The 15,631-nt window shown below is 37.4% G+C and overlaps 1 pseudogene; it reads right to left on the bottom strand.

Annotated features, from left to right (window-relative positions):
- Window positions 1-14,243: 14,243 nt before the first annotated feature.
- LOC102141735 (farnesyl pyrophosphate synthase pseudogene) lies at window positions 14,244-15,323 on the bottom strand (annotated as a pseudogene).
- Between the last annotated feature and the right edge of the window lie 308 nt (window positions 15,324-15,631).

Below are 15,631 nucleotides of genomic sequence, written 5' to 3'. Positions count from 1 at the left end.
TTTGGTTTTCTGTTCTTGTGATAGTTTGCTAAGAATGATGGCTTCCAGCTGCATCCATGTCCCTACAAAGGATGCAAACTCATCCTTTTTGATGGCTGCATAGTATTCCATGGTGTATATGTGCCACATTTTCTTAATCCAATCTGTCACTGATGGACATTTGGGTTGATTCCAAGTCTTTGCTATTGTGAATAGTGCTGCAATAAACATACGTGTGCATGTGTCTTTATAGCAGCATAATTTATAATCCTTTGGGTATATACCCAGTAATGGGATGGCTGGGTCATATGATACATCTAGTTCTAGATCCTGGAGGAATCGCCATACTGTTTTCCATAATGGTTGAACTAGTTTACAATCCCACCAACAGTGTAAAAGTGTTCCTATTTCTCCACATCCTCTCCAGCACCTGTTGTTTCCTGACTTTTTAATGATCGCCATTCTAACTGGTGTGAGATGGTATCTCATTGTGGTTTTGATTTGCATTTCTCTGATGGCCAGTGATGATGAGCATTTTTTCATGTGTCTGTTGGCTGTATGAATGTCTTCTTTTGAGAAATGTCTGTTCATATCCTTTGCCCACTTTTTGATGGGGTTGTTTGTTTTTTTCTTGTAAATTTGTTTGAGTTCTTTGTAGGTTCTGGATATTAGCCCTTTGTCAGATGAGTAGATTGCAAAAATTTTCTCCCATTCTGTAGGTTGCCTGTTCACTCTGATGGTAGTTTCTTTTGCTGTGCAGAAGCTCTTTAGTTTAATGAGATCCCATTTGTCAATTTTGGCTTTTGCTGCCGTTGCTTTTGGTGTTTTAGACATGAAGTCTTTGCCCATGCCTATGTCCTGAATGGTACTACCTAGGTTTTCCTCTAGGATTTTTATGGTATTAGGTCTAACATTTAAGTCTCTAATCCATCTTGAATTAATTTTCGTATAAGGAGTAAGGAAAGGATCCAGTTTCAGCTTTCTACTTATGGCTAGCCGATTTTCCCAGCACCATTTATTAAATAGGGAATGCTTTCCCCATTTCTTGTTTCTCTGAGGTTTGTCAAAGATCAGATGTCTGTAGATGTGTGGTATTATTTCTGAGGACTCTGTTCTGTTCCATTGGTCTATATCTCTGTTTCGGTACCAGTACCATGCTGTTTTGGTTACTGTAGCCTTGTAGTATAGTTTGAAGTCAGGTAGCGTGATGCCTCCAGCTTTGTTCTTTTGACTTAGGATTGTCTTGGAGATGCGGGCTCTTTTTTGGTTCCATATGAACTTTAAAGCAGTTTTTTCCAATTCTGTGAAGAAACTCATTGGTAGCTTGATGGGGATGGCATTGAATCTATAAATTACCTTGGGCAGTATGGCCATTTTCACGATATTGATTCTTCCTATCCATGAGCATGGTATGTTCTTCCATTTGTTTGTGTCCTCTTTTATTTCACTGAGCAGTGGTTTGTAGTTCTCCTTGAAGAGGTCCTTTACATCCCTTGTAAGTTGGATTCCTAGGTATTTTATTCTCTTTGAAGCAATTGTAAATGGAAGTTCATTCCTGATTTGGCTCTCTGTTTGTCTGTTACTGGTGTATAGGAATGCTTGTGATTTTTGCACATTAATTTTGTATCCTGAGACTTTGCTGAAGTTGCTTATCAGCTTAAGGAGATTTTGGGCTGAGACAATGGGGTTTTCTAAATATACAATCATGTCATCTGCAAACAGGGACAGTTTGACTTCTTCTTTTCCTAACTGAATACCCTTGATTTCTTTCTCTTGCCTAATTGCCCTAGCCAGAACTTCCAACACTATGTTGAATAGGAGTGGTGAGAGAGGGCATCCCTGTCTTGTGCCAGTTTTCAAAGGGAATTTTTCCAGTTTTTGCCCATTCAGTATGATATTGGCTGTGGGTTTGTCATAAATAGCTCTTATTATTTTGAGGTACGTTCCATCAATACCGAATTTATTGAGCATTTTTAGCATGAAGGGCTGTTGAATTTTGTCAAAAGCCTTTTCTGCATCTATTGAGATAATCATGTGTTTCTTGTCTTTGGTTCTGTTTATATGCTGGATTATGTTTATTGATTTGCGAATGTTGAACCAGCCTTGCATCCCAGGGATGAAGCCCACTTGATCATGGTGGATAAGCTTTTTGATGTGTTGCTGAATCCGGTTTGCCAGTATTTTCTTGAGGATTTTTGCATCGATGTTCATCAGGGATATTGGTCTAAAATTCTCTTTTTTTGTTGTGTCTCTGCCAGGCTTTAGTATCAGGATGATGTTGGCCTCAAAAAATGAGTTAGGGAGGATTCCCTCTTTTTCTATTGATTGGAATAGTTTCAGAAGGAATGGTACCAACTCCTCCTTGTACCTCTGGTAGAATTCAGCTGTGAATCCATCTGGTCCTGGACTTTTTTTTGGTTGGTAGGCTATTAATTATTGCCTCAATTTCAGAGCCTGCTATTGGTCTATTCAGGGATTCAACTTCTTCCTGGTTTAGTCTTGGAAGAGTGTATGTGTCCAGGAAATTATCCATTTCTTCTAGATTTTCCAGTTTATTTGTGTAGAGGTGTTTATAGTATTCTCTGATGGTAGTTTGTATTTCTGTGGGGTCGGTGGTGATATCCCCTTTATCATTTTTAATTGCGTCGATTTGATTCTTCTCTCTTTTCTTCTTTATTAGTCTTGCTAGTGGTCTGTCAATTTTGTTGATCTTTTCAAAAAACCAACTCCTGGATTCATTGATTTTTTGGAGAGTTTTTTGTGTCTCTATCTCCTTCAGTTCTGCTCTGATCTTAGTTATTTCTAGCCTTCTGCTAGCTTTCGAATGTGTTTGCTCTTGCTTCTCTAGTTCTTTTAATTGCGATGTTAGAGTGTCAATTTTAGATCTTTCCTGCTTTCTCTTGTGGGCATTTAGTGCTATAAATTTCCCTCTACACACTGCTTTAAATGTGTCCCAGAGATTCTGGTATGTTGTATCTTTGTTCTCATTGGTTTCAAAGAACATCTTTATTTCTGCCTTCATTTCGTTATGTACCCAGTAGTCATTCAGGTGCAGGTTGTTCAGTTTCCATGTAGTTGAGCGGTTTTGATTGAGTTTCTTAGTCCTGAGTTCTAGTTTGATTGCACTGTGGTCTGAGAGACAGTTTGTTATCATTTCTGTTCTTGTACATTTGCTGAGGAGTGCTTTACTTCCAATTACGTGGTCGATTTTGGAGTAAGTACGATGTGGTGCTGAGAAGAATGTATATTCTGTTGATTTGGGGTGGACAGTTCTATAGATGTCTATGAGGTCTGCTTGCTGCAGAGATGAGTTCAATTCCTGGATATCCTTGTTAACTTTCTGTCTCGTTGATCTGTCTAATGTTGACAGTGGAGTGTTGAAGTCTCCCATTATTATTGTATGGGAGTCTAAGTCTCTTTGTAAGTCTCTAAGGACTTGCTTTATGAATCTGGGTGCTCCTGTATTGGGTGCATATATATTTAGGATAGTTACCTCTTCCTGTTGAATTGATCCCTTTACCATTATGTAATGGCCTTCTTTGTCTCTTTTGATCTTTGATGGTTTAAAGTCTGTTTTATCAGAGACTAGTATTGCAACCCCCACTTTTTTTTGTTCTCCATTTGCTTGGTAAATCTTCCTCCATCCCTTTATTTTGAGCCTATGTATGTCTCTGCGTGTGAGATGGGTCTCCTGAATACAGCAGACTGATGGGTCTTGACTCTTTATCCAGTTTGCCAGTCTGTGTCTTTTAATTGGAGCATTTAGTCCATTTACATTTAAGGTTAAGATTGTTATGTGTGAACTTGATCCTGCCATTATGATATTAACTGGTTATTTTGCTCGTTAGTTGATGCAGTTTCTTCCTAGCCTCGATGGTCTTTACATTTTGGCATGTTTTTGCAATGGCTGGTACCGGTTGTTCCTTTCCATGTTTAGTGCTTCCTTGAGGGTCTCTTGTAAGGCAGGCCTAGTGGTGACAAAATCTCTAAGCATTTGCTTATCTGTAAAGGATTTTATTTCTCCTTCACTTATGAAACTTAGTTTGGCTGGATATGAAATTCTGGGTTGAAAATTCTTTTCTTTAAGAATGTTGAATATTGGCCCCCACTCTCTTCTGGCTTGGAGAGTTTCTGCCGAGAGATCTGCTGTTAGTCTGATGGGCTTCCCTTTGTGGGTAACCCAACCTTTCTCTCTGGCTGCCCTTAAGATTTTTTCCTTCATTTCAACTTTGGTGAATCTGGCAATTATGTGTCTTGGAGTTGCTCTTCTCGAGGAGTATCTTTGTGGCGTTCTCTGTATTTCCTGGATTTGAATGTTGGCCTGCCCTACTAGGTTGGGGAAGTTCTCCTGGATGATATCCTGAAGAGTGTTTTCCAACTTGGTTCCATTTTCCCCCTCACTTTCAGGCACCCCAATCAGACGTAGATTTGGTCTTTTTACATAATCCCATACTTCTTGCAGGCTTTGTTCATTTCTTTTTCTTCTTTTTTCTTTTGGTTTCTCTTCTCGCTTCATTTCATTCATTTGATCCTCAATCGCAGATACTCTTTCTTCCAGTTGATCGAGTTGGTTACTGAAGCTTGTGCATTTGTCACGTATTTCTCGTGTCATGGTTTTCATCTCTTTCATTTCGTTTAGGACCTTCTCTGCATTAATTACTCTAGCCATCAATTCTTCCACTTTTTTTTCAAGATTTTTAGTTTCTTTGCGCTGGGTACGTAATTCCTCCTTTAGCTCTGAGAAATTTGATGGACTGAAGCCTTCTTCTCTCATCTCGTCAAAGTCATTCTCCGTCCAGCTTTGATCCGTTGCTGGCGATGAGCTACGCTCCTTTGCCGGGGGAGATGCGCTCTTATTTTTTGAATTTCCAGCTTTTCTGCCCTGCTTTTTCCCCATCTTTGTGGTTTTATCTGCCTCTGGTCTTTGATGATGGTGATGTACTGATGGGGTTTTGGTGTAGGTGTCCTTCCTGTTTGATAGTTTTCCTTCTAACAGTCAGGATCCTCAGCTGTAGGTCTGTTGGAGATTGCTTGAGGTCCACTCCAGACCCTGTTTGCCTGGGTATCAGCAGCAGAGGCTGCAGAAGATAGAATATTTCTGAACAGCGAGTGTACCTGTCTGATTCTTGCTTTGGAAGCTTCCTCTCAGGGGTGTACTCCACCCTGTGAGGTGTGGGGTGTCAGACTGCCCGTAGTGGGGGATGTCTCCCAGTTAGGCTACTCAGGGGTCAGGGACCCACTTGAGCAGGGAGTCTGTCCCTTCTCAGATCTCAACCTCCGTGTTGGGAGATCCACTGCTCTCTTCAAAGCTGTCAGACAGAGTCGTTTGCGTCTGCAGAGGTTTCGGCTGTGTTTGTTATTGCCCTGTCCCCAGAGGTGGAGTCTACAGAGACAGGCAGGTTTCCTTGAGCTGCTGTGAGCTCCACCCAGTTCGAGCTTCCCAGCAGCTTTGTTTACCTACTTAAGCCTCAGCAATGGCGGGCGCCCCTCCCCCAGACTCGCTGCTGCCTTGCCGGTAGATCACAGACTGCTGTGCTAGCAACGAGGGAGGCTCCGTGGGCGTGGGACCCTCCCGGCCAGGTGTGGGATATGATCTCCTGGTGTGCCTGTTTGCTTAAAGCGCAGTATTGGGGTGGGAGTTACCCGATTTTCCAGGTGTTGTGTGTCTCAGTTCCCCTGGCTAGGAAAAGGGATTCCCTTCCCCCTTGTGCTTCCCAGGTGAGGCAATGCCTCGCCCTGCTTCAGCTCTCGCTGGTCGGGCTGCAGCAGCTGACCAGCACTGATCGTCCGGCACTCCCCAGTGAGATGAACCCAGTACCTCAGTTGAAAATGCAGAAATCACCGGTCTTCTGTGTCGCTCACGCTGGGAGTTGGAGACTGGAGCTGTTCCTATTCGGCCATCTTGCTCCGCCCCCCACCACTTTTTGATTGACTATTATCCTACAGATATTAAGACACTGTGACATTAAATCTTAAATCACTCAACTTCCTGTCTTTTCTGTGCTCACTCTATTCATCATGTCTATCTGTTCAACTATCGGAATTTCTGAGTTAGCACAAATTTCCTGTCAATACTTAGAACGAATAAGCTTCTATCAAGTGATTACAGTTTTTCCTTGTGCATTCAATATCATATTTGTGTATTTTTTCATTGCTAAAAATGCAATAAATTCAAATTGATATGTAAGAAGTATTTTAAAATGATGTTTGTATAATAAATTCTAACTTTCTCATTGTTAATAGCTTAATATTAATTACCTTTATTATATAGACTAAAAAATAAAATAGAACACTGGACTACTCAAAAGTCATTACATGCTTATCAAAAAACGTGTGAGTGCTGTCATATGATTAATCCCACACACATAACATTGTCATGCTTAAGTGAACCTTCCCATCTTAAGTAAATGATTTCCTTCAATAAAACAATAAAAACATCTAATTTTAACGTGTTTAATTTTTTCAGTTTGCTCGATTTCAATCAAAATCCAATTGATTTTATTTGTTTTCACATAAGTACCCATGTTTATTAATTTTCTAGTGACTCTTTTTAACACATTTACCAAGTTTATTCCAGTTCAACCTATTATCAGCAAAGCACAAGAGTGATCTTTTCAATGAAGTAAGTCATGTCCCTTCATTTGCCTGCTTTAAGCACTTCAAACATTTCCTACTGACTTTAATGTATCATCCTTTTGGTACAAAGTTATTCACCATGTCTTCAGATACTTTTCACATTGCTGTTTTCTTAGATGGCTCCTCTCTTCCTTCTAGACTCTGCTATCTTACCTTTCTCCTGCCTAACAAATGTAGTTATTTTCTATTCTGTCACTTTCTATTCCACAATCCTAAATTGTTATTCACAGCATTTTACAAAATTTACAAATGTACTGATTTCTAGTTTGCATATTTGATGTGTATCATGCACAGTATTATGAATGCAGGTATTGAATTGTTTTGTTCATACATATATGTATGTATGTATACAACCTAGCATAGCACCAGACACATCGACATAAGCAAATTATTTTTGAGCTCTTTGGAAAAGTGAAGGCTGGAGATTATACTTTTAGAGCCATTGCTGTGATACCTAAAATATTGGGATCAGATGAGCTAGTTTAAAAGATGGTATAACATGAAGTAAATACAGAGAGCTGAGACTCACTGTGACCTTATTCTTTGATTAGGGTAGGTAAGAGTTAATAAGGCTAAAATTGCATGTATATTTTCTCAAAAATAGTTCATTCTATTTTTATCCTCATAAGTAAATATATAGAAACTGTTATTTGGGAAAACTGAAACATCTACAAAGAATTGGTTGACCATCTTTCAAATGATTGTTTAATTAACTAATGGCCATTATTTTTATTACAATATTTATTTAGTATACCACCTGATGCAATAATGCAGTATTTGCTAACTATGTGAGTTAGAATAAAGTTCAGTTACTAAGTAACCGATTAAGAGACCTTAATAATATAGCACTTTTTTGTGCTATAGCACTAATGGCAAAGTCACTAGTCACCCTCTTTTTACCTTTCTGCTTCACTGTCCTCAAGGTCTTCTATGATTTAGGTTGGATACCAGGACTCCAGGGTTACTAAAAGAAAAGGGGGAGAAAAGAAAGTAAAAATACTCATGTTCCAGATAAAGTTTTAAGGAGCTTTACTTGAATCCTTACCCAGTAACATTTTACATCTCATTGTTGACTCCTGACTACAACAAATACTGAAAAATGTAATTCTTTAGCTAGGAGTTTGCCACATAAATAAATAAATAAAACAGAAACTCGGGTTCTAGTAAAAAGAAGGGTAAACTAGACATATGACAGAAAAATAACAGTATCATGTGTGTAACACCTAATGATTTTGAATGATGTCGCTTTATATGTACTTATATATAAAACTCCATACCTCTGTCAAATAGAAATATTTTCTCGATGGCGAGAGCTAAAAATATGCTGCTTATTAAACAAAATCCAGTAACTATTTTATTTTAAGATTTTGTTACCATTAATTTAGTATTATTTTCAAGTTAGATGTGAATTATAATTGCATTTATAATCTTATATTTGTCGATTATTATATATTTAAAACTGTTTTTTCCCAACGTATTAAATTTATTTTACTCTTACTTTGACCTCATGGGCTTCTGTCTAATGGTGGTGGGGAAGAAATTTACACTTCAGATAATTTCATCATTTAGCAATTTTTAAGAATCCAACAGTTGAAACTGTTTTAGAAGATCACTGTAATAGGCTCGGAAAGTGCGTGCATAGAGTAGTTTATCTGGCATACTGTGTACCAAGTAGTACATTTATTTAACTTCTCAGCAGTTCATTGGCATTTTGGTGAAAAGAGGTGAGGGAGGCTATTTAATTAACCTCAAATATTTCATTGGCATAAGAAACTGGATCATCTGCCAGAATCATTAGCAATTTATAAGCTGAGTTCAGCAGCAAATGGTCATAAATTCAATCACATGTAACCTTTCCAGTAAATGACACCAGTCAATTGAAATTTATTATGGGGGAAATCACAGACTTTGACATTCACACTAAATACCTAGAGCATTAAGATTCCACTTGCCAGAACCCTAGATATCACTTTGTAGATTATGTTCAGAATTTTAAAATGCAGAAATGATGAATAAGAACTGAGCAGTTCCTTTGAGCATTATCAAGAAATATGAGAGGTTCAATATTTGATAATACTTCATTTTATTCAATAGGACAAACTTATACTGTGGAACCTAGAATGGTAACTGTGATTACTGAACAGTAAGTGTCATAAAACATTGGTGAGTACATTTTGGTATAGTGTAGAGTCTGGTGAGGGAGCTTGTTTGGCAAGTTTCCATTAGGTACTCATGATGAATAACCTGAAACAGCAATCAAATTTCATTTTCTGCATCTTTAGTGGTAATGTGAGGTTATACTTAAATAGAGTAGAGTGTAATTGATTTTAGAAACTTGATTAAATTATCAATAGCCTGGTATAAATATAGCCTGAATGATTTTAAATTAAGAATACGTTTGTTTTATAGTCTTGGGAATGTTGGAAAAGTGAAGGAGAATAACCGGAGGATTACATCTATAAGATATTAAGAACATTCAGTATCAGTTATTTGATGCACACACTAATATGATCATTCTGATTTGTTAAATTCAATACACTGCCAAACTGCTTCATCAAGTTTAACTTTTCCAGTAAATGACAGAAGCTAATCATTATTTACTAGGTGAGAACAAAGTGCTTTGACAATCACGATTTAAGTGTGTTTTCCAAACATGAGATTTCACTTAGTAGACAGGGCAATCAGTTTTTGTGACACAGTTAGTGAATAAACACTAACAGAATTTTAGGATGACTTTCATGTGCATCATATGGCAAAAATTTAAGGTTGTTTTGGAAGTAAATCTTGCATCATTACATAACATCTGACATTCCAGTGAAATAGCACAAAAATTGTATATAAATATTGGTCATTATAGAATTTATTCAAACTGATGTTTTAGAGGAACAGTTCAGAGTAAAATTTCATTAGTAATAAAACCAGACAGCCTTATAGCTAAGTTAGATGCACATTTTCAATTAAAAAGACATAATTAATATACAGAAAAATCATTTTAGCTATGAGTTGTATATCTGTACCCATTTTACTTTTTCTTGCTGAAGTTAAAACATGTTTCCAATAGAATAAATATTTGGAAATTTACTTTTTTACTGAAAGGAATTTTGACAGTAAGGATATTTTTATTTAAGTATATTTCATCTTTAAAATATGAAAAAGTAACACTGTCATAAAAACTGCATGAACACATATTTTGGAAATTGACATTATATGCTGACTTTGTTCCACACAAGAAGACAGTAATTCAGTGATTGGTTCCCAGGGTTAACCCAAAGCAATTTATACCATGAAACATGTTACACACCCAAGCGCCCAAACTTAGTGACATAAAACGATGTTCTTTTTATTTTCTTATAATTTTTTTGGTCAGTCAAATTTTGTGTGTGTGTGTCTTGTCCAACACATTTGATCTATACTGGGCTCTTTTATGCATCTATAGACTCAGCTGGCAGTTTGACTGGCAGATCTAGTTTAAGGTGATATTCTATAATTGCCATACTCATATCTGACACATGTCACCACTGGCTATCAGATGGGTTCATCACTTCTTCTCCATAATGGCACTTCATCTTGCAAAATGCTAGTTTATACTCATTTATATGGATATAAGGTTCAAAGTCCAACAAGAGAGTAAACCCCAGTATGCAAACACTTTGCAAGTATCTGTCTGCGTTATCTTCGATAAAGTTCCATTGGCCAAGCAAGTCACATTGAAGAGCATAACAAGCAGGTAGGGAAAGATTTTGGTTTTTAAAGATGTTCTCTACCTAACAATTCATTCTTTATTATTTGCCTTTAAGATACATAGACACTAAGGAAAAACATTGACAATCTTCTATTTTTTTCTTCATACTCACATAAAAAAGAAAAACAATATACTGAAAATTCAGTTTTTGATCACTTTTTCAGAGTTAAATATTTAGCAATCAAACAATTTATTAGAAGCTTGTCTCAGGTAAAAATAGGATATTTGGTGTAAATATGATTCTCTTTACAGTCCTTGATACATCTTTTCACCATTTTCAACTGAAATATATATGTAAACATAGGGGGTAGGGACCACAACCAACTGCAGAGAATCTTCATTTAATCCTAAGATTGAGTTAATTAAAAAAAAAAATCGAATTTTGTGAGCAACACATAATATATATTCAGGATTAGAATAAAACTAGCTGCATGAAAAAAAGTTTAGAAGAACCTCTATTCATCCACCAATGTCTTCTCCTTATGCACAAACCAGGGTTTATGCAATCCTGGAAACTAAATGGCATACACTTGCCTGAGTGCTACTATGCCTGAGCGCTACTAGGCCAAGGATTTGGCCTAGGTCCTGCCGCTCGCGGCACAGAAAGCCAATCAATGAGACAAGGAGTACTGGCAAGGAAGAAGGCTTTAATTGGGTGCTGAAGTCAAGGAGAAAGGGAGATAAAATCTCAAATCTGTTGCTTCATTAGTCTAAAATTAGGGGTTTGTACAGCAGGAGAAAAATCTAAGTATGTGTGAGAAAACAGGAATTAGAGAAGGATAAGGAAGAGGAGTTGATCGACAGGCACAGGTGATCATTTAGGCAATCATGAGGGGTGAGGGATCCAGCATCTCATTGACCAGATGTGGCGATCTGGTGAGTTTCAGTTCCTTGATACTGTCTGGGAAGCCTGATAGTTGGTTCCTGGGAAAGCAACTTGGATAAGACAAATGTAAGTCTCTCAAGTTTTAAGACTGTGAAGGTCAATTTTTTGGTTTATTCAAAATAAACCATAAACATGAGTTCTATGCGGCAATGGGGCTGGCTTCACTATCTTTGAGGTCATAAAGTAACCTTTTATTTGCCTTCTCCTCAGCTTTACCTCTTGTTTTGACAATTGTTTAAGAAATGCAAACCTCAGGGAAAATAAGGAAAAAAGGAAGTAAGATGAGTGAGAATGAAAAAGCATTCCACACTGCCAGAGAAGAAAGAAAACTCAGCCTGCAATAGATTTATTTATATAAATAAATTTTCATTTATCTAGATGATAATTTTTGTCCAGATTTCTTATTGGTACAGAACATCTTCTAGAGATGTCCTTTATAAAACTTTGACTTAAACAATTAAATAGTCATAACAGCTATTGGGCTAAAAAATGTTGCTTGGCCATCACCCAAATAAAAATAGGGACAATGAATTCTTTCTTATAGTAAATGCCAGGGCTGGGCAGTTACCAACTCATTTGAGATTGAGTCAACTGTCAACAACTTGGCTTATGATGAAGAAATCATCACAAACTAATCCATCAAGTACACTATACAAATGTCTTCCAGATGAATCTCTCTAACACGCAACTATGACAGCTTGATGGCCTTTAGTGGTATTTAATTGCCAAGCTCCTAAAACTGATTTCCAATGTTCTCCATGATCTGGCTATGTCCATCCTCTCTAGCCTGAGATTTTACTAAGCCATCCATCAAACTTCACTTTCCAAGAGTGTCTGTTGATGATTCTTGCCTCTCTGTGTTTCTTGCCTCTATTCTTTTGTTCATATTTCTCTCCATCTTTAAATTACCTGGTGCCTTCCTACATTCTCTCTCTCTCTTTTCACTTCTTTAAATTCAAATTTAATTTTATTGAATTCAATTCACTTCACACAACTCAGTATGTCACTTCTTTACCAGGGGATTGTCCTTGAACTCTGTGATCTGGGTTAGGAATGTCTTCTCTTGACTGTCATAATAACTTTTATCTGTCACTATTCTAGATTGTTCTTACCACAGTGTTTTATAATTGTCTGTTATGCAGTATTTCCAACATATCCCTCCCTATCTCTGCCTCCACTGGAATGGAAACTTTCTAATGTTAAGACTCAGTCAATGTATCTTTATATCTCCAGAAATAATGCTATGATGAATGCATAGGAAACAATGTATAAACCTTAAGCAAATGAGTAGAGAAGAGCTGTGACTAAGAGTAAAAGGAGATGGACAAGCTGGAGAGTGTGTAAATAGCCAAAGTCTGTGAAAAGCAATTTGAAAATATGTATTATGAATATTTAAATATTTATACTTTTTGAGTCAGTAATTCTACTTCCAAGATTCTAAGTAGTCAAGAAATACGAATAGATGCTATACAAATATGCATATAAAACCTATAACATAGCTATTTTAAAATGCAAACCACTTTTGATAACCCAAATGTCCACTAACAGAAAAACTCTAACTCAATCTTGGTATGTACATGTGATTAAGCATGGAAATTACATTTTTAAAAGAATATTGAAGGATGACAAAATGCTCTTAACACAATAGCAATTCCATTTATGCATTTTTAATTCCTTTATTATATTTCCAAAAGTGTGGCCTATATAATGTTGATTTATTGTCTTTATTACTCTGAATGTTAACTTCATCAGCATAAGTTTGAACATTGTTCTCTTTTCATTGATTTTTTTCTATTATATGGTGATTCATGTCAATCTTTAAAATCAGGCATTTCTTTAACTCAGGAAAGCTTATGTCTGTTTTATCTTTGATTATGACTTTTCTTACATTTGTTCTAATATTATTTTTAGAACTATGAACTTACATTGGAATTTTCTCTTATAAAAATAGCCATTATCTTATTTGGATATTTTCTGTTCATTGGCTATTTTTCTCTGACTTCTGGATTCAATTAACACATTAGAATTGAAATCAAGATTCAGATTTTGTTACAGAGTCACTTCTGTATGTTGTTATTTCTGTTAAAAACCACATGTACAATTGCATTTTAGTTTCCTTTTATATTTTTTACTTCATTCAGTTTTCTTATCCCCTTCCACATTTATGGATACCTTTCTATTTCAGTCATTATACTATAATTTTGTTCATGTGTTTAATAGAGCCAATATTTTATTGAATTTTACTGAAAAAAAAGTGCTTTCCAAAATTTGTCTTGTATTTTATAAATAGAGTTTTCCAATAAATCTGGAGTAGACTTTTTCTATTGCTTACTGTAATGAAGCTTTTAACAAGTCTTATTTTCTCCCGGTCTTGGACAAAAATAGATAATATGCTGCACACATACAAATAAAATGTTGTTGCATCTTTCTTGTTGACATCTCACTGTCTACCTGGTTGAGCAAAATCTTGACAAAATTTTCTTCCTCTTAGATTTTAAATATTAGGTTTAGTTGACTTTCAAACCATAAGTACAATTTTTAGTATTAGTAGCTGTTGTTTAGCTAGTGTTACCCCTATTGGATTGAGAAAAAATGTTCTTCTTTTACACGTTGCTGTGCATCCTATGCAGGTAATTTAATCTAGATTATTATAAGCTGTTTATAATGCTTCTCACTCAGCAACATTAACTCTCAGAGTATCCTGATCCTTTATCCTTTCTTACAAACCCATTCATATTGCATACTTTACATCATGGAATATACTGTACTATAACTAGTACATTTTGACCCCAAATATATGTGTCAGTAACATAAAAGTAAGAGTGCAATGGCAATGGCCACTTTATATACCATGCGTTGTGAATTGTAGGGATGGATTCTCAATCTCTGTCCTTCTACAGATGCACATTTGCTTATCCCCTAAAACTATGGTACGCATGCCCCTTTTTTTCCCACAATAATTTATTTATTGAGTGCCTCCTCTTGCCTCCCTTGCAGTCTCTAGGTCACTTTTTTCCGCTTGTAGATTTTGTGCACAAGCCCCAGAAAGATGCTGGGGGCAGGGTCGCTGCATACTGTTCAGTGAGTCCTATAATGTGACTGTAAGTGTCTTCCTCATATTGCAAGAAAACGGCTGGCAGATCCAGCTCCTCATATAGTGCCTTCGCCCGGGCCATCTTCTCGGCTTCCTTCTGCCTGAATTTTCCTTCAGGATCTGATATTGTTCCGGAATGGCCTGTTGCAGACACTGAACCACCAGCCAACCGCATTTTTGGTACTAGATGTCACTGTCAACTTCACCCGTCACACTGGGGTCCCCAAAGAGGTCAAGGTAATCATCCTGAACCTGAAAGAACTCTTCCATCCCCAGCAGGATCTTCTTGGCATTGCTGTGCTCCTTCTTGCCATCAATTCCTGCCATGTACATGGCTGCAGCTACAGGAAGGTAGAAGGAGTAGAAAGCTGTCTTGTACTTGACAATAGATTTGTGTCTCTTTTCAGTGAATCTGCCAAGATCCACGTTGCCCTGGGGAGCTGGGATGAGGTCCAGGGTCTGCCTAATCTCAGTCTGATAGGAACTCTGCAGGAAGAGCTCTGTCAGGTTCAGGTAATAGGGCTGCTCCTGGCAATAGATCTTCAGCAGGTGGTAGATACATGCTTCCAGAAGGATAGCATCATTGACGGCATCTAAATCCATGCCCAGCTTCTGACAGCAGATCTGTCCCCGGCAGGTGAAGGATGAATCCATGATGTCATCTACCACCAGGAAGAAAGCTTGCAGCAGTTCCACACACCAGCCCACAGTCAGGGCCCGTTGGAGACTATCAGCATCCTGTTTCCTTGGCTCCATCAGTTCCCCCAAATGCTACTAGCACCATCAAACCTGGGGGATACTTGCCTCCAATGCATTGCACTCCAGGACCTCCTTGAGCTGGGCAATAGCATCTTCTGTCTCTGGGTGTCCCATCTTTCCTCAGTCAGCACCCTAACAATCTGGGAGAAGTACCGAACAAAATCCTGCTTTTCTTGGGCATAAATATCTGATTTCTGGTGTCCATTCATTCTGAGGGAAGAGCAAAGGGCTCTGTTCCTGGATGCGGGTCTGCAAGACCCTTTAAAAGATTTCCAGGATGTTTCATAGTACAGAATCCTGTACAATGAAGTTGTTAATGGGACATGAGAAGACCTGTGATGTGGGAGGGTTGGCGGTGGGAGATGAGGGTCAGCATTTATAAAGAATCGCTATGGACCCTATGCATTGTCATGGTGGTTGAAGAATACAAGAACATAATTAACTTTTAATGGGAATGCTTTCCCAATACTGAATCATGCGACTGTAACTTTCCTAAATTTATACCTTGTAGTTAAACATTTCTGTATTTACATAA

Source organism: Macaca fascicularis, chromosome 1 (assembly GCF_037993035.2).
Source record: "Macaca fascicularis isolate 582-1 chromosome 1, T2T-MFA8v1.1".
Lineage (NCBI taxonomy): Eukaryota > Metazoa > Chordata > Mammalia > Primates > Cercopithecidae > Macaca > Macaca fascicularis.
The sequence above is the reverse complement of the archived record's forward strand: the minus strand, read 5'-3'. Positions and strand labels throughout refer to the sequence as shown.